This window comes from Aedes aegypti, chromosome 1 (assembly GCF_002204515.2).
Source record: "Aedes aegypti strain LVP_AGWG chromosome 1, AaegL5.0 Primary Assembly, whole genome shotgun sequence".
Classification (NCBI taxonomy): Eukaryota; Metazoa; Arthropoda; class Insecta; order Diptera; family Culicidae; genus Aedes; species Aedes aegypti.
Genome location: NC_035107.1, coordinates 294,129,897 through 294,157,794, shown reverse-complemented (window position 1 = coordinate 294,157,794; position 27,898 = coordinate 294,129,897).

Genomic DNA, 27,898 nt, shown 5'->3' with positions numbered 1-27,898 from the left:
CAGAATCCTTAGCAGGATTCTCACAGAACACTGAGCAGGATTCTCTCAGAATCCTGAGAAGGATTCTCTCAGAATCCTGAGAAGGATTCTCTCAGAATCCAGAGAAGGATTCTCTCAGAATCCTGAGAAGGATTCTCTCAGAATCCAGAGAAGGATTCTCTCAGAATCCTGAGAAGGATTCTCTCAGAATCCTGAGAAGGATTCTCTCAGAATCCTGAGAAGGATTCTCTCAGAATCCTGAGAAGGATTCTCTCAGAATCCTGAGAAGGATTCTCTCAGAATCCTGAGAAGGATTCTCTCAGAATCCTGAGAAGGATTCTCTCAGAATCCTGAGAAGGATTCTCTCAGAATCCTGAGAAGGATTCTCTCAGAATCCTGAGAAGGATTCTCTCAGAATCCTGAGAAGGATTCTCTCAGAATCCTGAGAAGGATTCTCTCAGAATCCTGAGAAGGATTCTCTCAGAATCCTGAGAAGGATTCTCTTAGAATCCTGAGAAGGATTCTCTCAGAATCCTGAGAAGGATTCTCTCAGAATCCTGAGAAGGATTCTCTCAGAATCCTGAGCAGGGTACTCTCAAAGTCCTGTGCAGGATTCTCACAGAATCCTGAGCCGGATTCTCTTAGAATCCTGAGCAAGATTCTCTTAGAATCCTGAGCAAGATTCTATTGAACTCCTGAGCAGGGTACTCTCAAAGTCCTGTGCAGGATTCTCACAGGATCCTGAGCCGGATTCTCTTAGAATCCTGAGCAAGATTCTATTAGACTCCTAAGCAGGATTCTCTTAGAATCCTGAAAAGGATTGTCTCAGAATCCTGAGAAGAATTCCCTCAGAATCCTGAGAAGAATTCTTCAGAATCCTGAGCAGTATGCTCTCAGAATGCTGAGCAGGATACTTTCAAAGTCCTGTGCAGGATTCTCACAGAATCCTGAGCAGAATTCTCATAGAATCCTTAGCAGAATTCTCACAGAATCCTGAGCATGATTCTCACAGAATCCTGAGAAGGATTCTCTCAGAATCCTTAGCAGGATTCTCACAGAACACTGAGCAGAATTCTCTCAGAATCCTGAGAAGGATTCTCTCAGAATCCTGAGAAGGATTCTCTCAGCATCCTGAGAAGGTTTCTCTCAGAATCCTGAGAAGGATTCTCTCAGAATCCTGAGAAGGATTCTCTCAGAATCCTGAGAAGGATTCCCTCAGAATCCTGAGAAGGATTCCCTCAGAATCCTGAGAAGGATTCTCTCAGAATCCTGAGAAGGATTCTCTCAGAATCCTGAGAAGGATTCTCTCAGAATCCTGAGAAGGATTCTCTCAGAATCCTGAGAAGGATTCTCTCAGAATCCTGAGAAGGATTCTCTCAGAATCCTGAGAAGGATTCTCTCAGAATCCTGAGAAGGATTCTCTCAGAATCCTGAGAAGGATTCTCTCAGAATACTGAGAAGGATTCTCTCAGAATCCTGAAAAGGATTCTCTCAGAATCCTGAAAAGGATTCTCTCAGAATCCTGAGAAGGATTCTCTCAGAATCCTGAGAAGGATTCTCTCAGAATCCTGAGAAGGATTCTCTCAGAATCCTGAGAAGGATTCTCTCAGAATCCTGAGAAGGATTCTCTCAGAATCCTGAGAAGGATTCTCTCAGAATCCTGAGAAGGATTCTCTCAGAATCCTGAGAAGGATTCTCTCAGAATCCTGAGAAGGATTCTCTCAGAATCCTGAGAAGGATTCTCTCAGAATCCTGAGAAGGATTCTCTCAGAATCCTGAGAAGGATTCTCTCAGAATCCTGAGAAGGATTCTCTCAGAATCCTGAGAAGGATTCTCTCAGAATCCTGAGAAGGATTCTCTCAGAATCCTGAGAAGGATTCTCTCAGAATCCTGAGAAGGATTCTCTCAGAATCCTGAGAAGGATTCTCTCAGAATCCTGAGAAGGATTCTCTCAGAATCCTGAGAAGGATTCTCTCAGAATCCTGAGCAGGATTCTCTCAGAATCCTGAGCAGGATTCTCTCAGAATCCTGAGCAGGATTCTCTCAGAATCCTGAGCAGGATTCTCTCAGAATCCTGAGCAGGATTCTCTCAGAATCCTGAGCAGGATCTCTCAGAATCCTGAGCAGGATTCTCTCAGAATCCTGAGCAGGATTCTCTCAGAATCCTGAGCAGGATTCTCTCAGAATCCTGAGCAGGATTCTCTCAGAATCCTGAGCAGGATTCTCTCAGAATCCTGAGCAGGATTCTCTCAGAATCCTGAGTAGGATTCTCTCAGAATCCTGAGCAGGATTCTCTCAGAATCTTGTGAAGGATTCTCTCAGAATCCTGAGAAAGATTCTCTCAGAATCCTGAGAAGGATTCTCTCAGAATCCTGAGAAGGATTCTCTCAGAATCCTGAGAAGGATTCTCTCAGAATCCTGAGAAGGATTCTCTCAGAATCCTGAGAAGGATTCTCTCAGAATCCTGAGAAGGATTCTCTCAGAATCCTGAGAAGGATTCTCTCAGAATCCTGAGAAGGATTCTCTCAGAATCCTGAGAAGGATTCTCTCAGAATCCTGAGAAGGATTCTCTCAGAATCCTGAGAAGGATTCTCTCAGAATCCTGAGAAGGATTCTCTCAGAATCCTGAGAAGGATTCTCTCAGAATCCTGAGAAGGATTCTCTCAGAATCCTGAGAAGGATTCTCTCAGAATCCTGAGAAGGATTCTCTCAGAATCCTGAGAAGGATTCTCTCAGAATCCTGAGAAGGATTCTCTCAGAATCCTGAGAAGGATTCTCTCAGAATCCTGAGAAGGATTCTCTCAGAATCCTGAGAAGGATTCTCTCAGAATCCTGAGAAGGATTCTCTCAGAATCCTGAGAAGGATTCTCTCAGAATCCTGAGAAGGATTCTCTCAGAATCCTGAGCAGGATTCTCTCAGAATCCTGAGCAGGATTCTCTCAGAATCCTGAGCAGGATTCTCTCAGAATCCTGAGAAGGATTCTCTCAGAATCCTGAGCAGGATTCTCTCAGAATCTTGTGAAGGATTCTCTCAGAATCCTGAGAAAGATTCACTCAGAATCCTGAGAAGGATTCTCTCAGAATCCTGAGAAGGATTCTCTCAGAATCCTGAGAAGGATTCTCTCAGAATCCTGAGAAGGATTCTCTCAGAATCCTGAGAAGGATTCTCTCAGAATCCTGAGAAGGATTCTCTCAGAATCCTGAGAAGGATTCTCTCAGAATCCTGAGAAGGATTCTCTCAGAATCCTGAGAAGGATTCTCTCAGAATCCTGAGAAGGATTCTCTCAGAATCCTGAGAAGGATTCTCTCAGAATCCTGAGAAGGATTCTCTCAGAATCCTGAGAAGGATTCTCTCAGAATCCTGAGAAGGATTCTCTCAGAATCCTGAGCAGGGTACTCTCAAAGTCCTGTGCAGGATTCTCACAGAATCCTGAGCCGGATTCTCTTAGAATCCTGAGCAAGATTCTCTTAGAATCCTGAGCAAGATTCTATTGAACTCCTGAGCAGGGTACTCTCAAAGTCCTGTGCAGGATTCTCACAGGATCCTGAGCCGGATTCTCTTAGAATCCTGAGCAAGATTCTATTAGACTCCTAAGCAGGATTCTCTTAGAATCCTGAAAAGGATTGTCTCAGAATCCTGAGAAGAATTCCCTCAGAATCCTGAGAAGAATTCTTCAGAATCCTGAGCAGTATGCTCTCAGAATGCTGAGCAGGATACTCTCAAAGTCCTGTGCAGGATTCTCACAGAATCCTGAGCAGAATTCTCATAGAATCCTTAGCAGAATTCTCACAGAATCCTGAGCATGATTCTCACAGAATCCTGAGCAGGATTCTCTCAGAATCCTTAGCAGGATTCTCACAGAACACTGAGCAGAATTCTCTCAGAATCCTGAGAAGGATTCTCTCAGAATCCTGAGAAGGATTCTCTCAGCATCCTGAGAAGGTTTCTCTCAGAATCCTGAGAAGGATTCTCTCAGAATCCTGAGAAGGATTCCCTCAGAATCCTGAGAAGGATTCCCTCAGAATCCTGAGAAGGATTCTCTCAGAATCCTGAGAAGGATTCTCTCAGAATCCTGAGAAGGATTCTCTCAGAATCCTGAGAAGGATTCTCTCAGAATCCTGAGAAGGATTCTCTCAGAATACTGAGAAGGATTCTCTCAGAATACTGAGAAGGATTCTCTCAGAATCCTGAGAAGGATTCTCTCAGAATCCTGAGAAGGATTCTCTCAGAATCCTGAGAAGGATTCTCTCAGAATCCTGAGAAGGATTCTCTCAGAATCCTGAGAAGGATTCTCTCAGAATCCTGAGAAGGATTCTCTCAGAATCCTGAGAAGGATTCTCTCAGAATCCTGAGAAGGATTCTCTCAGAATCCTGAGAAGGATTCTCTCAGAATCCTGAGAAGGATTCTCTCAGAATCCTGAGAAGGATTCTCTCAGAATCCTGAGAAGGATTCTCTCAGAATCCTGAGAAGGATTCTCTCAGAATCCTGAGAAGGATTCTCTCAGAATCCTGAGAAGGATTCTCTCAGAATCCTGAGAAGGATTCTCTCAGAATCCTGAGCAGGATTCTCTCAGAATCCTGAGCAGGATTCTCTCAGAATCCTGAGCAGGATTCTCTCAGAATCCTGAGCAGGATTCTCTCAGAATCCTGAGCAGGATTCTCTCAGAATCCTGAGCAGGATTCTCTCAGAATCCTGAGCAGGATTCTCTCAGAATCCTGAGAAGGATTCTCTCAGAATCCTGAGCAGGATTCTCTCAGAATCTTGTGAAGGATTCTCTCAGAATCCTGAGAAAGATTCTCTCAGAATCCTGAGAAGGATTCTCTCAGAATCCTGAGAAGGATTCTCTCAGAATCCTGAGAAGGATTCTCTCAGAATCCTGAGAAGGATTCTCTCAGAATCCTGAGAAGGATTCTCTCAGAATCCTGAGACGGATTCTCTCAGAATCCTGAGAAGGATTCTCTCAGAATCCTGAGAAGGATTCTCTCAGAATCCTGAGAAGGATTCTCTCAGAATCCTGAGAAGGATTCTCTCAGAATCCTGAGAAGGATTCTCTCAGAATCCTGAGAAGGATTCTCTCAGAATCCTGAGAAGGATTCTCTCAGAATCCTGAGAAGGATTCTCTCAGAATCCTGAGAAGGATTCTCTCAGAATCCTGAGAAGGATTCTCTCAGAGTCCTGAGAAGGATTCTCTTAGACTTCTGAGATGGATTCCCTTAAAATCCGGAGCAGGATTCTGTCAGAATCCTGAGAAGGATTCCCTCCGAATCCTGAGCAGTATGCTCTCAGAATCCTAAGCAGGATACTTTCAAAGTCCTGTGTAGGATTCTCACAGAATCCTAAGCAGGATTCTCACAGAACCCTGAGCAGGATTCTCTCAGAATCCTGAGAAGGATTCTCTCAGAATCATGAGAAGGAATTCTCTGAGAGTCCTGACCAGGATTCCCTCAGAACCCTGAGCAGAATTCTTCCAGAATCCTGAACAGGTACAGGGATCTCTCAGAATCCTGAATAGGATTTCTTCAGAATCAGGATTCTCTCCAAATCCTGAGAAGTTTTTTTTTTCTGAATCCTGAGAAGGATCCTCTCTGAAATCTGAGAAGGATTCTCTCATAATCCTGCGCAGGATTCTCTCAGAATTCTCTCAGAATACTGGGAAAGATTTTCTCAGAAACTTGAGAAAGAATCTCCCAGCATCCTGGGAAGGATTCTCTCAGAATTCTCAAAAGGATTATCTGGAAGTGTTCTTTAAAAATCATGATCTATTTAGGACCTTCAATGTATCTTGGCATAAAATTTTCCGTTTCATCTTTATTGGTGAGCTCGTTTCAAGCAAAATTTTTGTTAAAGGTTAATAGTTTAGTTATTTTTATTACTTCAATGCCCGAAATCCATCCCTGTTTCAGAAACCCCGATTGCTCTTTAGTACCCTAGAAACCAGTGTGTAAATTACCCGCCAAGGTGCGTGTGAAATAGTATAATACGAAATGTGTGTGCATAAATTTGTTCCACCCGCGCCGCAAACCACTTCATACACGCACCTACACTACTCTCCACACCCCTGCAGGATTCAGCCCAAACACTCCACTCGATTCCCAAAGTAGAAACCAATGGCAAACCTAATGACAGCCTCCACTCAACCAAGCAAATGTGCATGCAAGCGTAGGTAACTTTGATGGGTGTGGGAGGAGTAGGCGAAGAACGAGTGAGCCTCCGCTCGATGCCTCTAGTAGGGGTACTAGGTGTGTAATGCGCCGTCAGAGTAAAATACGACACTCTAATACAGTCAGCTCTCCCTTACTCGATGTTTAATATATCGATGTCGAGTTGGAGCACCATATCAAAGTTGGTTTTCATGGCTACCTCGATGGTCCCTTGGATCGCAGTTGCACTTGTTTTGTGTTCTTTAACTCAATACCTCACTAACTTTATGGTTCCTTCATTACAGAGTTTTTTGATTATTTAAATATACATAGTTATGCTCCGCAGTTTACTATGGCTCTATTTCTTTTAAATTTCATGTACTAGAAATAGTTTCCTCTATCAAATGACTAGTTTTAGTCATTGCGAGCTTATTTATGCGACGTACATAGCCACATCTTCCCCTTCGATGACATTCGCCATGAGCGACCACGATTTGTTTGTCGGTGGTCACAATGGGAATTTCCAACGCTTACTGCAGATGCGAATCGACTGAAATTGACTCCCGATATCAAGATTTAGTCGTACGGTATGTTTCGCATCGGATTCGCACTCCCATGTGCGAAAGGGTACTGTATTTTTATTACCGATCATTTAATAATATTCCAGTTTGGGGCTTTTTCAATTATAGCTGCCGGATGCGAGGTTCGCGACGCATGAAATGCGCCACTGCGGTTCTATTCCATCTCAGGTGTGGGCTTTTCGAGAGTGGGCGAATGTTTGTACAGTATTGGACACTACATTTGCAAATTTATCGATTTTCCAAACAAAATGGCCCACTTTAGAGGGTAATATCGGATTATATATGGATTGATTTGAATGAAATTTACACAGTTCTTCAGAAATAACTTGAACATACATTTTTAACTTATTGTTTATACAATCAACTCTCCATAATTCAATATTGAAGAGACTATCGAGCTAGGGAGGGTCGAGTTCATCATCCGCTTATTAATATAGAGCGGTTCCACGCCGTTTCGCAAACCCGATTATTTTTGTATTTTTTGAATCGCCTGAAAATTTGCGTACAGATTCTTGAATCTATGACATTTAGTCGAATGACGTTTGGTCGAAAGTACATTTGGTCGAATGGACATTTCGTCGAATGGACATTTGGTCGAAAAGGTTTAGTTGCAACAGAAAGAATATGATATTTGGTCGAACCGACATTTCGTTGAAAGGATAGTGCTCGAATTTAAATCGTATGGAAAAAGAGTTTTACGTTTAGTCTGACTATAGTCGAGAATAGCATTTTGTCGCTAATACAAGAGAAATTGAACAATTGAATAAGTATTAGCCATTTTACTAATAAACTTTATACGATTAGCAAAGTTTGTTATTCAATTTGATAGACGCTCTCCCAACATAAAGCTCAACCTCACGTTTTCAATGTTTTATGCTGCTTTTTCGTTCAGGCATGTTCTGTAATTCGAGATAAGTTGATCTTTAATGGAAGCAAGCTAACTTTTGTCTCTTCAATTGGCTCGTCTTTCCTTACCCGATACATAGATACAGCACAATTTTCATTTTTAATAATTCAAAGCTTCTACTGCAAACTATGTTATTCACCCGAGGTCATCAAAGCCAAATATTTGCTTGAGGAATTTTATTAAGCTGGAAGTAACATGAGCCAATTGGCCATAAGCAGAGTTACAGACACCTGACTCTCTCTTCGCCATAAAGGTTTTCCCTAATGCTATTTATTCGTGCCGTTTTAATTATGAGTTCCGCATTCAAAAATCTTACCCATTACCGTAAGCTGCAAAACCCAGAATTCAAAGAAAGATCCCAAGCACTCTCTCCAAATTCTTTCATCAGATGAAGATCAGCAGTTCATTACAAAGAACGATGACTTTTCAAAAGAATAATAAATAATGCAAGTACTATGTTCACAGCGTTTTATTAAAAAACTTGTTGAGCAGTTTTTCAAAGAATGATGATATTTTCAAAGAATAATAAATTGATGATGCCTAATATTTTAGTCAATGTATAAATCTATTTTAAAAAAATATTTCTAAAAAATTCATATAATCAAAAGATGTATGGAATTTGAAAATAAGACTACATAAAATGTCCCATTTTTTATTCAACAACAGGTTTTCAGGTTTGATTCAGATTACTCAAAATAATACATTATCTCACCAACTTTTCAAAACTTAGAAAACAACAAATAATTTCACCAACCATTTAAAAATAAGCTTTCAACCAAATTTCCGTTCAACTAAACGTCATTCCAGCAAAAAAAAAGTTCCAAAGCAATTCGACCAAATGTCCATTCGACCAAATGTCCTTTCGACTAAATGTACTTTCGACCAAATGTCATTCGACCAAACGTCATTCGACCAAATGTCATTCGACGAAATGTCCTAAAGCCCAGATTCTTTATGACCAAAAATGCCATTATGCACTTTCAGACCGCCATTTTGAACCTCGCCTTATTTTTGAGAAGGGCGTATCGGGAAATGCATGGCAAATCTTTAAAAAACTGTAACTCGAAAACGGTTTGTCCGATCGATTTGAGATCCTCTACAAAGTTGTAGGTATTGCTTAGGACTATATGGAGAAACATATGCACGGTAAAAAAAAGTTACGGATTATTTTTTATTTCAAAAACAAAATTTAAAATCGATTTTCTCCAGAAACGCAGTTTCGATATTTTTTATTTTCGGATATGTTTAAGGGGACAACTTATGTGATTTATTGCCCAATGTTTCAAAATGGAAGAATTATGGACAAAAAAGTTATGATTTTTTAAAAAATTACAGATGTTGAAAAAAAAAATCGAAATAGAGGAAAACAATATTTTTTTATGTGATTATTTGAAAGTACAGAAAAATTGGAATCGAAAAGTACTTGAGTAAATTTTTTCTAGGTTGCATCAATTTCGAGATATACTCATATTCATGTAAAATTTTCAAATAAAAAAGAAAAATAGGCCCTTTTCAAGCATATTTCATGTTTCTCCATTCCAGAAAAAAATTATTTTGATTGAGCGAATCGTAGCTAAATCGTTTATCGTTTGATCAAAACATTTATGCTTAGGTATTGAAAAAAAAATGCACGGTTAAAAATATAAACGATATTTTAAAATGAAAATTTGAAGCTAATAGTTCTTAAAAACCGCAACATTGATGTTTTTAATTTTTGGATATATTTTGCGGTTGTTGTAGGTATTGTTTGGGACTATTTAGAAAAAAATATGCACGGTAAAAAATAATGACAGATTTATTTAATAAAAAAAATTAAAATCGATTTTCTATGAAAATGCATCTGTGATTTTTATTATTTTTGGACATGTTTTAGGGGACACTTTATGTGATTTATTGCACAATGTTTCAAAATGGAAGAATTATGGACAAAAAAAGTTATAATTTTATAAAATATTACAAATTTTGAAAAAAATCGAAATAGAGGAAAACAATATTTTTTATGTGTTTATTTGATAGTACAGAAAATGCATTGGAAGAGTAATTTAGTAAAATTTTTCTAGGTTGCATCAATTTCGAGATATATTCATACTTATATAAAATTTTCAAATAAAAAGAGGAAAAATCGGACCTTTTCAAACATATTTCGTGTTTCTCCATTCCGGAAAATTTTATTCTGATTTCAACAACACAAACCAAGTCAAGTCAAATACACAACGCTGAAGACGGCTTTGCAGCTGAGTTTGAAATACGCGTATCTGTCGAAGGATACAATAGTAGAATTAAAAGGAACAGTACTACTCATCTTTTTGTATATTTACAGGCATTCTACTAAATAGGCTCCACAAGGGTTTTCATCACTTTTGCCTGTGTTAGTAGGTATGATGAACAAACACGTTTTTCCCATACCCATACATTTGGTCATGGTAAATGAATAAAAGAAAAACGATGCTTTTTTTTAAACGTACTTCATGGGTACAAAAATAATGCGCTATGTTGTCAAGTTTTATCACTGTAGCAATCATCATTGAAAAAAATGCGGTACAAAAACTTCGTGGTGTGAAGTACCTATGTAGTATATAAGGTAAGTCTAAAATCGTTCAAGATGTATTAAAGTGTTCAAACAAAGTTGTTCTTAACATTGTCGAAATCTTACGGAAGATAATATTTAGAAATTGATTTTTTTGGGATTTGCTGAACAGAATAAATTAAATTGTAAGCTTAAAATTTATGATTCTTGTCGTTTAAAACTGTACTCAACTATCTAGTAGCGATGACACATCGAGCAGTGATGAACATGTAACTTCTCAAAATGAAATGAATGTTCCAAGTCAGGAGTCTTTGGTAACTGTACCGTCAATGACCTCGGTCAAGTATTTTTCGATAGAAATTTTTCGTTTATTTTTTAAATAATTTGGTTTATTTATTTTTTAAATAAAGGTTTTGATCAAGCCATAAACAATTCAGCTACGATTCACTCAATCAAAATAAAATATTTCTGGAATGGAGAAACACGAAATATGTTTGAAAAGGAGCTTATTTTACTTTTTTTATTTGAAAATTTTATATAAATATGAGTATATCTCGAAATTGATGCAACCTAGAAAAAATTTACTTAAGTACTTTTCGATTCCAATTTTTCTGTACTTTCAAATAATCACATAAAAATATTGTTTTCCTCTATTTCGAATTTTTTCAAAATCTGTAATTTAAAAAAAAAAATTGTCCGTAATTCTTCCATATTGAAACATTGTGCAATAAATCACATAAGTTGTCCCCTGGAGAAAATCGATTTTAAAATGTTGTTTTTGAAATGAAAAATAATCTGTAACTTTTTTTTACCGTGCATATTTTTCTCCATATAGTCTTAAGCAATACCTACAACTTTGTAGAAGATCTCAAATCGATCGGACAAACCGTTTTCGAGTTACAGTTTTTTAAAGATTTGCTATGCATTTTCCGATATGCCCTTCTCAAAAATAAGGCGAGGTTCAAAATGGCGGTCTAAAGGTGCAAAATGGCATTTTTGGTCATAAAAAATCTGTATGCAAATTTTCAGGCGATTCAAAAATACAAAAATTAAATTTAAAAAACAAATCGTCATGTTCGGTGGAATCGCTCTATAACATATAATGTTATTACAATAAAACCGCCAACTCCGCACCATACAACTCTATTCGCAGCTGCCTCCCTCCATCCTCGGTTGCGGCCTACACTCGCCAGATCTTGCAGCACCTGGTCAGCCCACCGTGACCGTTGCGGCTGCACTCCTCGTCTTCTTATGCCTGCCGGATCGGAAGCGAACACCATTTTTGCAGGGTTGTTGTCCAGCATTCTTACAACATGCCCCGCCCAACGCATTCTTCCAGCTTTTACTACCTTCAGGATGCTAGGTTCGTCGTAGAGTTGGGTGAGCTCGTGGTTCATCCTTCGCCACCACATACCATTCTCATGCACACCGCCAAAGATCGTCCTAAGCATTCGACGTTTAAAGACTTGCAGGTTCTTCTGGAGCCCATAGTAGGCACGACTTCCACAGATGATGCGTCTCCATATTTCACGGCTAACCAGTCCGACTTTTGGCTTAGGCAGGTGTACATTTCTGCCACCGTTCCAAATGTTCTTCAGATTATAAGGGAGGATCGAGTAAGGTAAAATGTTGTAATACGCCCCCCCCGTAAGGAAAAACTGCTCTATCGCAGTAGCAAATGCATCACTTCTGAAGTTTTCTATATCAATGTGTTGCTTACTTAGTTGGCCATGCTCTGCATGCAACTTTCTCTTTCCAGGTTGCTTCAAAAAAGTGTACACGATGTTTTTAATGAACGGTCCCAATGTTTACGTTGCAAAACAACCCGGTCAACATGCCCCTCCTATAGAAAAATGGTCCACAGCGTTGAAGAAATGTTTCCAAGGAGAATTCCGCCAACTGCTAATCTTAAAAGGGTCCATTAGCAGTCGTCTTCCGGTAAAAGTTTTTGTATTGAGTTTAATTGCAAAGAATGGGCTTAATCCCCCCTGAGGAATGCTTATCAAAAGCAAAATTTTAAACCAAAAACCTGATTTTTGAAATTTTTAGAATTTCTATTAATTGTTTATACTTTTTAAAGAACATATATGCGCAACATCATTTTTTCGCGAATATTTAAGATATGTAATCATATTTACGTGTGAAAGAACCCTCAATCTCGTGAAAATGAAGAGGGGCGTATTACACTGAGTTACTCTAATAGAGCACAAACTAGTGCAAATGCATCGAGGTAGCCATGAAAACTAACTTTTACTGTGGTTCTCTAACTCGATATTGAGATACGAAATAGCGAGTATGGGAAAGTTGACTGTATAAAGTGATTTTTGCAAATTTTAATGATTACAATTACTCTAAAAATAACTTAAACATTTAAAGAATAGCTTCATACCATACCACCAGTAAAACCAGGTCCGTCCCACTCGGGCTCAGATTGGGTACCACTTCTAGTACTGCATTTGGTCCCTCGGTAGTGTAAAAGGTACCCAAGTTTGACAGATCGCAGTATACTTTTCACGGCATTCTAGATTACCTTATGAGCCATAAATTTTTGGGCAACTGCAAGGGACATGGAGGTCTTTAATGTGTCTTTGGTAAAACTGTAAATAAAGGTATGCGATACTTCGAATGATTTCATCAAACGGTGTTCGAAACGAAATACCGCGGAATTACACGGACTTCATTAAGAAGCTATTTTTGCTGCAACTTCGTTTCGTTCTGTCAATCTGAGAAAAATCATCTATTTTCTCAATATCAAACAAATTGTTATGGAGTATTGCGATATATTGAGTTGGATTGCTGTATAAAAAAAATCTACTTAAATTTTTGAACGATAGCGAGCTTATTTTTCATCGTGAAGCAGTATGCAAATATAATTTAATATACAGTCGACTCTCCACATCTCGATATCTCTCCCTATGTCGATGATTTTTTCGGTCCCTTCATTCTGCATACATTTTCACTCTCCATAGCTCGATATCCTCCTTATCTCGATATCTCCCTATCACGATGTGATTTTCGTTCCCGATTTTCTCTCCGTATGTCGATATGATTATCAAAGGTTACTAGACTAGATTTTGAAGATTGAAAACAATTTGTGAAGATGAAATGACTTCTGTTTGTTTTTAATTTTCTCGGTAATGGAGTGATTTTCAATCTAGTATTCATCAAATATTTGTTCTATGTCTCGATCTCTACCAATCTCGATGGTCCGTCGATATCAAGATGTGTAGAGGCGACTGTAATATGATTTTTGCAATTTTTCATCGTAATAGGCTATTTTTCATCGCGCCAATCTTTCATGAAACGGCCTACTTTCCTGCACTGAAGTATGCAGTGCGGGAATAGCCATTACGCAACTAAAATCAATGCTGTCATGATTCATTACGCAACGTTTTCTTATTACGCGACTATTTTGAGATGCGTAATGAATCATTACATAACCATATTTCAGAAATTGTTAAATAATGGTGAATGCATTCTGATATAATTTCTGATACCCTCAAGCGGTCTTCTACGAAATTGCAAAAAATGTTGTACGTAACTCTTTGCAGAACTCGATTCTTACATCACTCGTTGTAATTATCCTACTCGGCGAGCCTCGTTAGGATAAATTTACGACTCGTGCTGTAAAAATCATCATTTAGCAACTTTTTCCGTAAACATTTTTTTTCTTTCAAGCACATATTAATATTTTATTGAAGATACCGGTTTGTAGTGCCTTCTTGCTCCTAGTGTAGCAGTTAGGTGCTGTTCATTAGGGTGCGGATTGTTTTTCAAAAGATCTCAAAACTAAAAATGGGTGTGTTTTTTACAACTCAAATTACGTAAAAATAGAAAAGTCAAAATTTGAGCAAATCAAACTCAAATTTTGAGGTGGCGTAAGCGACTCGAAGGTGAATTCTCAATTAATCAAACAAGACTTGACGTACTTTGGTTTCAAGTTGACCGATTGCGCTGCAGAATAGTAGCCCATTCTCTGGCGTATAGTTGGTTAACGCGCCCAGTCTAGCGTATTGAGTCTAGCGTGGGATCGAAGCCCACCAGAACGATTCTATTATTTTTCCCAATTTTACATCTCGATTTGTCCAAATTGACTTTTGTGTTTAAGCCGTAATAGACATAATAACCCTAGTTGCATAGTAAATATGTAAAATTCAGCGAAAAAATAAGCCACCACCTACTGTTCATTGATCACGTAATCAAGATATGGAATACGGACTTTTGTGTATGAACTTTTATCTCATTTTACGAAGTGTCACGCTATTGAATATTGTATCAATTTACCAATAGTGGAATTTGCCACAAAATAATTGAGTGCATATTATAACCACAGACATACAGAAGAAATTTCCATCGACCACTCATTTAACGATCGCTGTGTTACAAACCTCACAACCAGAGGCACGCGCATCGCTTCTCTTTGTGTATGACGTTTCACACTAGCGTCATCTGCTGGTCGTGTTTCACAAAACAGCGTTTCGTGCAAAACTCTCACTTGATGATGACGATGTGAAGTGGGGATGGATTTAAAAAAAAAACTCTAATTGTTACTTACATTGTCGTTTAAGATATTTCCTCTTGCCCTTTTTTGTACACTTATAACTGTTTATTTCTAATTGACACGTATCTGAGAAACATGTCTGGTTTGGAAATTCAGAAATCCAAAAGTTGACAATCGTTTGTTGTTCCAAAGGTTCGTAGCGGTTTTCATTCTTCTTTCTTTTAGGTTTAAAAACACCCTTAAGATCCATACTTGATTTGTCGCGAAGGGTCCCAAAAAGAGTTAAGTGGTTTTCAAACGCCTCTTCAGGTTACCAGGATAACCAAATGGGTTTTCAGTTGATCTAAAGCAATTCTTATAGAAAACCAGTGGCTTTTAAGAGATTTCCGGGAGTATTTACCCAAAAGGTTTTCAGGAAGTATAAATTATTACCCCAAGGGTTCGTAAAATGTTCTCAAGAAGTTCTCAAGAGTTTCCGAATAATTTTCCAAGAATGTTCCAAAGGCTTCTATGCTGCCCTTCTACGCCTACTTGTCCCGTGTTCTATGCTTACCTTATGGACCACGCAACAAATATGCGTAGAGCGGCAGTATGGTTCTTTGTGAATTTAATAGAATTTAAGAGGGCTTCCCAAGGATTGCCAAGTTGCTCTAGGTAGTTTACTGGGTTTTCAAACGGAGTTTTTTGAGTTGCGTTTTCAAATGTTCTCAAAATGACCTTAATGGTTTTCAGCCTTTCAAAGTGACTTCAGCACGAAAACTCGATGATTCGAATAAGTCTATCAATAGTGTCTTTTACTTCAAACGGAGATATCTAAGGATCCTATTTTGGAGTTGATTTTTATGGGCTGAGAACATTTAGGAACATCTATTGCATTCATTCAAGGGGTCCAGGCAGCCTGGAGCTGAGGGTCGTGGATTCGTGGCCCGCCAATCGAGGATCTTTTAGTGATAAAAATTATCTTCGTACCTTGCACGCAATATACGAATGCAAAAATGATTACATGGCAAAGAATGCTCTTAGTTAATAGCTGAGAGATGACACGAACCCAGTTGGAATGTAATCCTAGAACGAGAAAGCATCTCGTCACTTGGTCATCTCTTAGATGATCTTGGGATCCGTTGTGTAGATAATACGTACAAGTTTGCTAAAAATAGTTTTAGTTTAGGGCTATCATATTTCCAAAGATTTTTTTTTGTAATTTTCCATCAAAAAGTAATTGAAATAATACCTTTAAAATAATTGTTAAAATTGAATTTGTGCCGTGGAAATATGATACAATTCGGTGCTGATCATCTTGATTCATATGACTGACTCTCAAGGCCTCAGTGAAGTATAATAAATCAAAGAAAATATTATTTAAATTACTTTGTAGATTCCACAGCGCTAACAAGCTTTGAATACACTTAACTTTTGATTGGTGGATAATGACTTTACTTCCACAACCAAATAGACAAGACCTCAAAATCTTTTCATAAGTCTTGAATAAGTCTCTCATGAATGTTATCAGTAGAAAAAGTTAAATAATTAATAAAACTTGTCAAGGTATTAGACCTGTCGAAGGCAGTTGGACATTCAAAATATTTGTAGATATCTAAAGATGGTTATTAGAACAGTCCCTCTAAGTTGGCAACCCTTAAGATGAAATTGAATCGTAGTCTTGAGGTGCGAACTTTACAGCACAAATCTAGAAAACCATTTTAGCAGAAACCTTCACTCTTTGGTAATGATCAATCGATTGAGCTTCCACCATAAATCACTGTCTGATGTTCTAAATTTGTGCTTTAGAAAATTTGAGGTCTGGCATCGATTCATCTTCACTTCTAATGGTAAATATTGGAACAGTTCATGTAAAATGTGTCTCATGCAGAGTACCATTTTTATTCATATAATGGACACTTGTACGTCGTGAGTTGGATTGAGAACGGGTCTTACTCCGTTTTGTTCCTCAAGGGTTCGGACGTGTTCAAGTGAACAAATAGTTTTAGAAATTCACCGAGAAACTACAAAAAATCTACTGAAAATAAATCTTTCACCACTTGGTGGTGATACAACGTTTTCCGGGCCAGCTAGTATTCTATCTATCTATATAATTTAAAACGGAATGATGTTTTTAAGTCACAAGTTGGCTTGAAATCGATTCAAAGCATTGACGTTATTCTTTCTCTGTTAGACTTAACAAGAAATGCAACCTAGGATGCAACGGCACAGTGATGTGAAGGCGAAACTTTCACTCATTATTCCCCAAATATTTTTGTATTTTTAAACTATAATTGAATAGCTTGAAAAAAATTCATAGATATTGAGAAATTTAATTTGAATTTTTTAGAGCTTTTGAAAAACATGACCGCATAGTGGCATTTTTTGCTCGTTTGCAAAATACATTTGGAAAACCAAATGAAATTCGGCTTAGTTTTTAAATATGAGCACTAGAGTGTCCCAAAATTTCACTATGTCAGAAAAATAAGGTGCTCAATTTGTATTTGATAGCTAAGGATATTACGTTTATATGGGAGAAACTCTAAGAAATGACGTTTAAAGGTTGCCCCGTTGAAATTTTTGAAAAATGTCCGATTTTCGTGAGTAATGTCAGACAAATATTTCTAGTTTAGCAAAATTTCTTTAAACCCATAGTTTTTCATATTTTTACTTATCCAAACTATCTTGAAAAAAAAAAAAAAAAACATTTACCTGTATGTTAATGTTAAGCCCACTGATTTTTAAAATGTTGGTAAACCAAAAATTTTCAAACCTATTTTTATTTTATATTTTTTTAAGTTGGTGTCAAACTTATTTTATATTTACAAAAAGATGAAAAACTTTATTAGGAAACTTTGCACTTTGCATTATACTCCTAATTTTATGCCTTTCCCTGAATGCCAGTTCCCCGATTGATTCGTTTCCCCGAAAGATCCGGTTCCCCGAAAAATGTTGCAGTTTAAAAAAGTGCAATAGTCTTCAGTGGACAAAAGGTCGAAAGACAAAAGGTCGAAAGGACAAAAGGATGAAAATGATTTGCTTGGTGGGAAATTTTTCCTTCTTTGAAAAATGATTTTTGACCTTTTGTCCCTTCTTTTTTGTTCTTCGACCTTTTGTCCTTTCGACCTTTAGTCTTTCGATCTTCTGTCCTTTCGACCTTTAGTCATAGATTCCACATATTGCCAAAAATGCTGAGGACGGTAAAACTCGAAAGAACCGCCAATCAAATAATGAAGGGTGTATATTAGAGTGATGCAAATTTTGAAATGTTTGCTCCCCTATGCTTAAACGATTTTAATTATGGCAAATAGCATTCTCCCAAAGTTTCAAGTGATTCGGAATAAATTTGACTGTGCACACGCCATTTGAAGTTTATATGGAGATTACTATGGAAAACGCCAATCTTTTGTGTTCAGCCCTCTAACACGTCATCATAATATTTTAGGTAAAAGTGAACACACTCATCTTATGTGAAAATTTCCCAGCTACAACTTTGCCAAAGACCACTTTTTGATTGGACCTCACGATAAATTGTTATTCTTCATCATAAAGTTGTTTTGCATGTAGCATGCTTCACCAACTGCTCGGCAGGCAACAGGGGTGCTCCTGGTGGGAAGTATAGATCAAAGTAATCCAGGCTACTATGTTCTACAGCAAAAAAGCAGTGTTGCTCTGAAACTAATTGAATGATCATCTCAGCACGATTTGGACTTTGTTATCAATAATAACAAATAATCCTTACGTCCCATCGAAATGTGGTCTTCGGGAAAGTTGTAGCTGGGAAGTTTTGACATAGGATGAGTGTGTTCACTTTTACCTAAAATATTATGATGGCGTGTTAGAGTGCTGAACACAAAAGATTGGCGTTTTCCATAGTAATCTCCATATAAACTTCAAATAGCGCGTGCACAACCAAATTTCTTCCGAATCACTTCAAATTTTGGGAGGATCATTTTCATCATAATTAACATCGTTTAAGCATAGGGGAGCAAAAACTTCAAAATTTGCATTAGTCTAGTGCATATCCGATTACCGATTCTTTCACCACCTTGAAATACAACAAGTTATGACAATTATGAGTGCTAAACATTTTTCGGAGAACTGGGCTATTCGAGGAAACGGGGTAGTCGGGGAACTGGCGTTCCAAGAAACGACATTCGGGGAACCTTCATTTGGGGGAAATTTGCACAACCATTTCCAACATACCTTACCTTACCTTGATGGCTACAGCGTAGCGTCACGCCATTGTCGGGCGTATTGTAGAGCTCCATCTTCGTCGGTCTTGGGCGAAACTTCTCCAGTTGCCCCGAACGTTTAGGGTCGCCAGGTCCTCTTCCACTGCGTACAGCCAGCGTATTCGTGCTCTTCCTCGAAGCCGCCGACCTCTACCTGGTTTCCTGCTGAATATTATTTTCGCAATTCTTTCTTCCGACATCCGCACTAAGTGACCAGCCCACTGAAGTCTGCCGTATTTAACACGCTTGATAATATTCGCATCTTTGTACACCTGATACAACTCGTGATTCAAGCGTCTGCGCCACACACCATTTTCGAGTTTCCCACCAAGTATTGTCCGCAGCACTTTACGCTCGAAAACACCGAGAAATTTCCGATCTGACTCTTTCAACGTCCACGCTTCGTGTCCGTAGAGAGCCACCGGAAGAATCAATGTTTTATACAGGGCGAATATTGTTTCCGTTTGCAAGCTGCGGGACCTAAGCTGGTTACGTAGTCTGTGAAATGCCCTATTCGCAGCCACAACACGTCTTTTCACTTCGCAGGAAACGTCTTTGTCACATGTCACAAGTGTTCCAAGGTAAACAAATTCTTCATCAACTATAAATACATCCCCATCAAACACTACCTCAGCACCTACACCACCAAGCCTGACTCTATCTCAACCTGCAACCATGTATTTCGTTTTGGTAGAATTAATGATCAGGCCTATCCTCGCTGTCTCCATCTTCAGAGGCACGAAGGCCTCTTCCACTGACCTGCGATCGATTCCAATTAGGTCTATATCGTCCGCAAAGTTATGGAGCAAGTGCGACATTGTGATAATAGTACCATTTATCTGCACGCCAGATCTTCTAATAGCACCCTCGAGTGCAATGTTGAACAGTAAATTCGAAAGTGCGTCACCCTGCTTCGAACCGTCTAACGTCACGAACGAGGTTGACACCTCGCCTGCGATCCGAACACTTGATTTCGAACCATCCAGCGTAGCACGTATCAGCCTAATTAGTTTCGCCGGAAAACCATGTTCAGACATAATCTGCCACAGCTAATTTCTCTTCACTGAGTCGTACGCCACCTTGAAATCAACAAACAGATGATGAGTCTGCAAGTTATACTCCCGGAATTTGTGTGGGATCATTCGCAAGCTAAACATATGGTCCGTTGTCGAACGGCCCTCACGAAAACCACCTTGGTATTCGCCGACGAAGGACTCAGGACTCCTCGAGCGGTCTCAGTCTGTTAAACAGCAGGGATTTCCTCTGTAATTGGCACACTCCAGTCTGTGCCCTTTCTTGTAGATAAGGCAGATGAGGCCATCCAACCAGCGGGCAATTCTTCATCTTCCCATACCTTCAGAAGTATTCGGTGGATCGACTGGTAAAGCTGCTCACTCCCGTGCTTGAGAAGCTCGACCGGGATCTCGTCCTTCGCAGCAGCCTCACAGTTCTTTAGCTCGCTGATAGCCTTTTTAACCTCTCCTATGGTTGGTGGGTCCACAGCATCATCTATGTTCATCATGTTCCTCGCTACATTTCCATTTTCACCATTCAACAATTGCTGAAAGTGCTCCTTCCACCTGGCAGCCACCGCCGTTTTATCGGTCAGCAAATTACCTTCTCGATCATTGCACATAGCGGACACTGGTACGGTATTGTGCCGCGCAGCATTGACCGTTGCATAGAATCTCCGCATATCATTCCGGTTCATGCTTTCTTGAGCGTCAGCTACCACACTTTCTTCGTGCTGCCTTTGATTTATGCAGTGGATTCTTCGGCTCTCACTGCCCTGTACCGCTCTCTGTTCTGTCGGGTACCAGCCACAAGCATACGGTTTCTGGTGACATTCTTCATGTCTGTCACTATCTGGCACTCTTCATCGAACCAGTCGCTACGTCTTCGTCGTTGACCAGTGCCAATCACTTCCCGCGCCGTTGTAGTCACAGCTTCGTGGATAGGGTCCCACAGGCTGTCGACGACTCCAGCAACGTTGATTCTTCCCAACTGCTCGTCTAGTTGCTGACGGTACTGTGCTGCTACCCCATCAGTCGATAAGGGTTGTATATTGAAGCGCAGCGTTCTGTTGGTTGTGATTTCCAACATATGTTCCCTTATATTATTCCCATGATGATTGTAATGAATACTTCTGTTTGAATGCCAATAAAAACGCATATTTGTTTAAAAATCATTCAATATGATACTTGCATTGCGGTTCCTAAGCTCAAGGGCCGTTTTGCTTGACGAAGTCAATATCAAATGTTGGTAACACACAGAATTCTGATACATACAAAACTATCTAAAATCATGCGATGATGATAAATAATTCCTAAAATTTACAATCTGGTCTTCCCCAGTAGAATATGAGAAATCAATTTCAAGACTTTTCCCAACTTTTGTATGGAGAGCCATCACTATGCGACGTGCTGATGTGTTAAAATATTAGAGAAAATCAGCCGGATAACGAGAAACACTATACCGATACAGTCGATTCTTTACATCTCGATGTTCTCTATCAAATAAGAAATAAGGGTCACTAAGAGGGAGATAACAAACGTCACTGTTATTCTGTATACCACGGAATGGAGATGTGTTTTGGGTTTTCTACAATGGCGACGAGTGAAAAAAGTGAAGTAAAAGAAAAAGTTTTATTTTTACCATATCATTTCTCTGTGGAGTGGAACGTAAATGTAGGTATTTATTGATGAAAGAACTTTTCAAGGGAAAAGAAAGCATGTGGAACGCAAAGGCATACTGTAACTCAATTCAGGTAAGATTAATATTAAATCCTGGTGAGTGTGGTAAAGAGCTGATTATTTATAAGCTTAAATTCAAGAAAGATAGATTATGGTGAATATTCCGATGAATTTATTCCAGAAGTAAGTTAACAAGAGATGTTGGTGTAGCGGCTGAGAAAAAAATGAAAAGAGGGGGGGTATTCGATGCGTTTGTTATTGATTGTTTTTGCTTTATGTTTTTTCGGCAAGTAATGAATCGTCCTCATAATATTGTTGTCATGCGTTCCAATGCAATTATAGTGATTTTATCGAAAGTAAAATCCCAAATTTCTCATCATAAGATGCAAATAATTTAGCATTCATAAAAAAAATACAGTAAATTGGATTATTATATGCTGATCACAGGTTTGATTCAGTTGTTCTGATTAATGTGTTCATTTAAAGATTGCGAGCAATGATACACAAAAGCAATAGTAGTTAAATATAAGTATATTGGGGATTCAAACAATGTGAAATAAAGTTTTTTTTTTCGAATAAACAACAATGAAAATTCTGCCGTACAGCGTTTTAATTGTTCAATATTGAGTTATAATTGAAATAAAAGGATTAGTTTTCAGGTGTTCAAATTATGGAACATTGTTAAGATGGAAAATTATGAGCTAAGAAAATTTTCTACATGTAGTGAATATGGCTATTTTTGTTACATTATTTAAAATCATGATACAGTAGTTTCTCGATATCACGGATTCAACAATTTTTGGCGTGAAATAGCGAAACGTGTTTTAATAAAATCATAATTATAAATATAATTAAAATTTGAGCTTTATGATGCAGAAATAGAGCGAATGAAATAAAAAGTACGCTAGGGATCGATCAAACAGATATATGTTGATTGTTAAGTGTTATTTTCCAATGTAAAATGTATGAACTTCATACAATTTTTGTGGCGTGATAAAATCAACATAAAAGCGCTCTAAGATCAGAGAGATATTATGAAGCGATATTAAAACGAATAGTAATAAAATCGAGAAACTACTGTACAATGGAAGCTTGATGTATAAACTGACAACATGGATGGAAAATTAAAGATTTCACTCTACTACCTATAACCGCAAATCGCAATTAAGGATCGAATTTAGGCTTAAACAATGACAACAAATACTTTTGTCTATAAATCGTTTTAACTAAGCAAAAACGATAAACTCTTAAAATATTTATCTGGGATTCAAATTTACTATCGCAAATTTTGTTAATGTTCTGGTTTGTGAATTGAGAAAATATAATAAAAATTTACTTTCTAGCTAAAACATCACATCAGTGGTTGGCACTTTTATCATGACTATTATAAAGTTGGCTTTATTTTGCATCATTTGCTTTATGTGCATCATATCTTGATATTCATTTGAAACTTAAAAATATTTCACCTAATATTCTATTATTTAAAAGGGCGTACAGTCAGTCAGTGTGGACAGTCTGTTTATTTCATTTGATAAATACATAATGGAAAGGTGGATCAGGTGGATGGAAAGATAAATTCCATGGCAGTGTTAATGACTAAACAATAATCAATAAATTGGTGCATGACTTGTATAGATTTACTTGAAATTGCATTTTACGTATGCACAATACGTGGATGATGAATAACAATAGTTTAAATATAATGGAAACTATATGAACGCTAAATTGAAATCATGTAATCAGTAACGAATAACGAAAACACATTTTATTAGAAATGTAATAAAGAAAGATATTAGCTATAGCATATTTGGGTTCGTGTTGTGGATATGAAGGAAAGTAAATTCGGTCCATTTCTGAAAAGAAATGATGGAATATTACAAATATCTTATATGATAACTAATTAGTAGAGAGTAAAGGGAATACTTTAAGTAATTCCGGTCTGCTACTCCGAAAGAAACATAGAGGACAGTCATCCTGGTCTGTTTCTGGAAAAAAAGAACGTAGGAAGATTGTGGAAATTCGGGCCATGTCTAAAAAGATATGAAGGAATAACACAAATCATCCGGTCCGCTCTTAGTCAAACAGTAGAGAGTAAAGGGAACACCTGATTCCGGTCTGCTTCTCCATAAGAAACGTAGAGGATAAAATTCCTAGTCCGTTTCTGTAAAAAGAACGTAGGGAGTTTGGGAAAATTCGGCCCATTTGAAAAAAAAAAAAATGAAGGAATATCTCAAATCGTCCAGTCCGCTCTTGTTTGATTAGTAGAGGTTAAAGGGAAACATTCCGGTCTACATCTCATATAACGAAGGAAGTGTTTAAGCTTTCAGCTCAGCTACGGTTTAAAAAAAAGTGAAATGTTAGGATCATGACATAATTTAAACCATATGTGTTATGATACATTAAATTACGCGAATAGTCCCAAGAAAATAATATATTTGTTTATTCTGTAGTTTGTTCTATAATGAAGTTTCTCATTAAATATGCGATATAATATATAATAAGAATATGTTAACATTTTTGATATGTTAGATGCACCTTTAGTTACAATTTCAGAAAAATAAAATTAAAACAAAATGTCCAGGTGTTTTGAAGAATGAAATATTCAAAAAGAATGAAACTGAAGAAAACGCGGATGCACGAGATTTCCACTGAAAAGCATAAGTATCAACACATTTTCTATGTAAATTATAAAAAAAGGAAAAATACGGTAAAGTATATAGCTTTGAATCGACTATTATTAATAAGTTATTTACTAATACATATTTTCCATAAAATTTAGGCAAGCGCAATTGTCAACTTCGAAGTTTGTGACGTCCAGGAATACGACGATTGAACCAAAGAACATGGCAGGATACTTATAAGTTATACTGAAGCTCGATGCACAGCAAGAACGCTACGTTGTTCTGGAATTGAAGAAACATATCAATTTATTTAAAACACATTACATAACAGCAAAGTCTTACCAAAATATTTCATGTTAGGATAATTATTTTTACATGTTTTAGTAATTATCGTGTTGTTTCATACCATTCGAGTTTAATTAGGTAAGCTAATTATTAATTAAATTTTATTAAAGACAAGGAGAGATGTAGTAGGCTAAGAAATAAGGGTCACTAAGAGGGAGATAATAAACGTCACTGTTATTCTGTATACCACTAAATGGAGATGTGTTTTGGGTTCTCTACACAATTTAGTATTCATTAAAGGTATGTTCTTTGTCTCGATCTCTCCCTATCTCAATGATCCCTTCGAATCGAGGTGTGGAGAATCGACTGTATTTTCTAAGAGATTTTTTGGCGTGGCATACTACACTAGAGTGGCTCAAAAAATCGTTTTTGCTCCACACCGCTCATTCGATTCAAGATCAAATTCTGAGTGCCCTCCCAAAATTTGAACTCATTCGGATGAAAATTGAGACTGCACAAGCCCTTAAAAGTTTATATTGGAATTACTATGGGAAAAGCAAGCAAATCATTCAATCGGTCATAGCGTTTGCCCATGTGCTCTTGGGGATTTGAGCTACGTTGACACTGTGAGATGCATTCATCAGCTACAACTTTGCCGAAGACCGTTTTTAAATCGGACGTCTCAGTAATTAGTTATCAATTTATATCCAATCGCAAATTCTTCAACAGTGATCATTTATCTTCTGAACAGGCAACATTGGTGCTTCTGGCGCGAAAGATAGCACACGTAAATCATGGCTACTATGTTTTACTGCATATGTCCAGTGATGCCTGCAGATCAGCCCAATTATTATAGCCAGAGTTTTACGACTCATCTAAAAATCAATAACTAATTACTGAGGCGTCCGATTTGAAAACGGTCTTCGGCAAAGTTGTAACTGATGAATGCTTCTCCTAGTGTCAACGTAGCTCTAATCCTCAAGAGCACATCGGCAAACGCTATGACCGATTGAATGATTTTGCACGTGAGAATCATAATATAAATATCAAATCATCAATTGAAATCAATCAAACTATAAGGCAGTTGGGTACTTCAAAATTTTCATTGATATCTATTTGATAAACTTTCAAATTCAAACTTTTTGAAACAAGCCTCGAAAGTCGGAATGTGTATCTGTTCGGATTTTCAGAATCAGAACGGTAAATAACTGAAATCTACCAAAGTCAATAATTCTGTATAGAAACTCGATAAAGTTGCAAATCTTTTGACAAACACTGTACGTATCTGGTTGGCTGTAAGGATCTTGGCGAAACATTTCACACGGGGGTTGAAACCGCGAAACAGAACCGGCGCGTGTTGGACAAGAAGTGGCTGCGGACATCATGTCTATCTTCTTGGGAGTGCGTGGTTGGTAGGTAGTTGGCAGCAAAGCAGAACAGCACTCATGCGACAGAATGCTACGGAAATTAATTGCCTTCTAACAACATGTGTTTATAGACCGAGATCAATTAAATTAAATTCATGCTCCATATATTTTGTTTACTTGTGCTGCTGCTTGTTTGGGTAGTTTCTTCGTCTTCTTCTAGCAGCCACTGCCTTCCTCAAGTTAGTGGGAGGGAGAGCACACTGAAACATCGACCAGTGGGAGCAGTTTCTTGCGAATAACCCGAAGGGGTGTGCAAACTTGGGACCGTTTCGGTTTTGCTACAACATCAGCAGCACATGAAAAGCCTAAGAAACTCTCGGTAGCTAAAATGTGGGAAGACTGTTCTGCGAAGGAGCTCGACTGCGCTCGAAGGGGGAAACTGCAGAGTCCTGGCCCTCTCTAACAAGAAGAACATATTTTGATAATAATGAACAATGCTTGCACTCACATCTTCTAGTAGAATTAGACTGCGGGGACAACTGATACTCTCGAAGGGAACAACAATCGTCAGAGGGTTGAAACAACAAAGGGGGAAACATAAGGGGGACGTCAGTTGAGAGATATAGAAACCGGAAATGCTGTGCTAAATAAATCCAATTAAGTAATGTGTTACTGCAACTGCCGGATGGAACGAATGCATCTGCATGGCGCATTTGATGCAGTACAGCGTGGGTGCTCTCGGTCATAGGAATTCAAATAGGGGAGATTTATTTACATATATTCGAAATCAATGAAAGATGTATTTTTAAATTGCTCACGAACATAATCTGTTTTTTTTTCTAAAATATTATTTAAATCGAAACGTTTTTATAGAATATTTCGATGATATAAATTTGGCACATTATCTTACTTGAAGGAGTGTTTTCTTAAAAGAGGACTTGCCAAACTTGGAGCTTTATTACATACGTACAAAATTTTGGTCTTTAGCCGAATATAGCCAGCTTGGTATCCAATTGATTACTAACGACTTTGGTTCTGATCGTGTCCCTGTCGCAATCCTATCAGCTCCACTTTCAATCATTAACGAAATTGATGTATTGCTGAATTGGTTTCAGCAAAATAAATTGCTGGAAGATTGATCGAAAATTTGGTATTTTAATTGAAAAAGGGCAACTGATCTGTAATGAGCAACAGCTGGTTGCCAATCATAAGTTGTAGCCAAGGATCCTTTTTCGTTAGCCAAAAGATCTAAAAGTATCGAAAATTGGATTAGATTCCTAAGAACGTTTTTTTTATAACAAATATGCATTTCTAAATAGGCAATTCATACAGTACATACATGAAATCACACAGAAAACACCCAGAAAAACTGAGCTGTCGCAATTGATTCGCATTAAGGCCCTCGTTTGTCACCCTCGAAATCAAATACACCATTTGCGTTCGCCAAATTTGCATCATTCAGCATTCCTCCGGTAATATTGATGCAGCCGCATCAAATGCAACGAGAAGCTGCCACTCACAAGAAAATGGAAATCTGGAATTGTCAAGCCAAATTTTCCGCAAAAAAAAAATCCATTTCCCCGCTTCCGACGATTCCGACTGTATGTGGTGCAATATTTCAAGTGGGCCAACTAGAATTGATTCCACTCACATGCCAATGCCGAGGCTCCGAAACTAAGCGAGACAAATGGGTAGAGAGATCCTACTTTGGCATTCTGCTGCAATAGAACGAAAGTTAGAAAATCGCAAATTGCCACACAGCACATAGCAAATCAAAGATGCCCTGGAGTCCGTCTCTCGTATGTTCCATTCTAACGATCGCTACCGCGGTGCTCCATAGACCGTTTTTATCAGAATCAAATCACATTCGAATGGTCAAATTGATGGATCCCTCTGTAGCTATGACTCAAACCGTTTTTGAAGAACCCTCCATTTTTTAAATTTCTTGGCTCACTAAGATTGCTGTAACTCAGATATTTGTTGGACAACCCCTTCATAATAACATGCTTTTGGAGAAGATAATACAAAGGAGCTTCGTTTTCAAAAATAAAACTTTTGGCGGACATATTGAATTTGGCAGC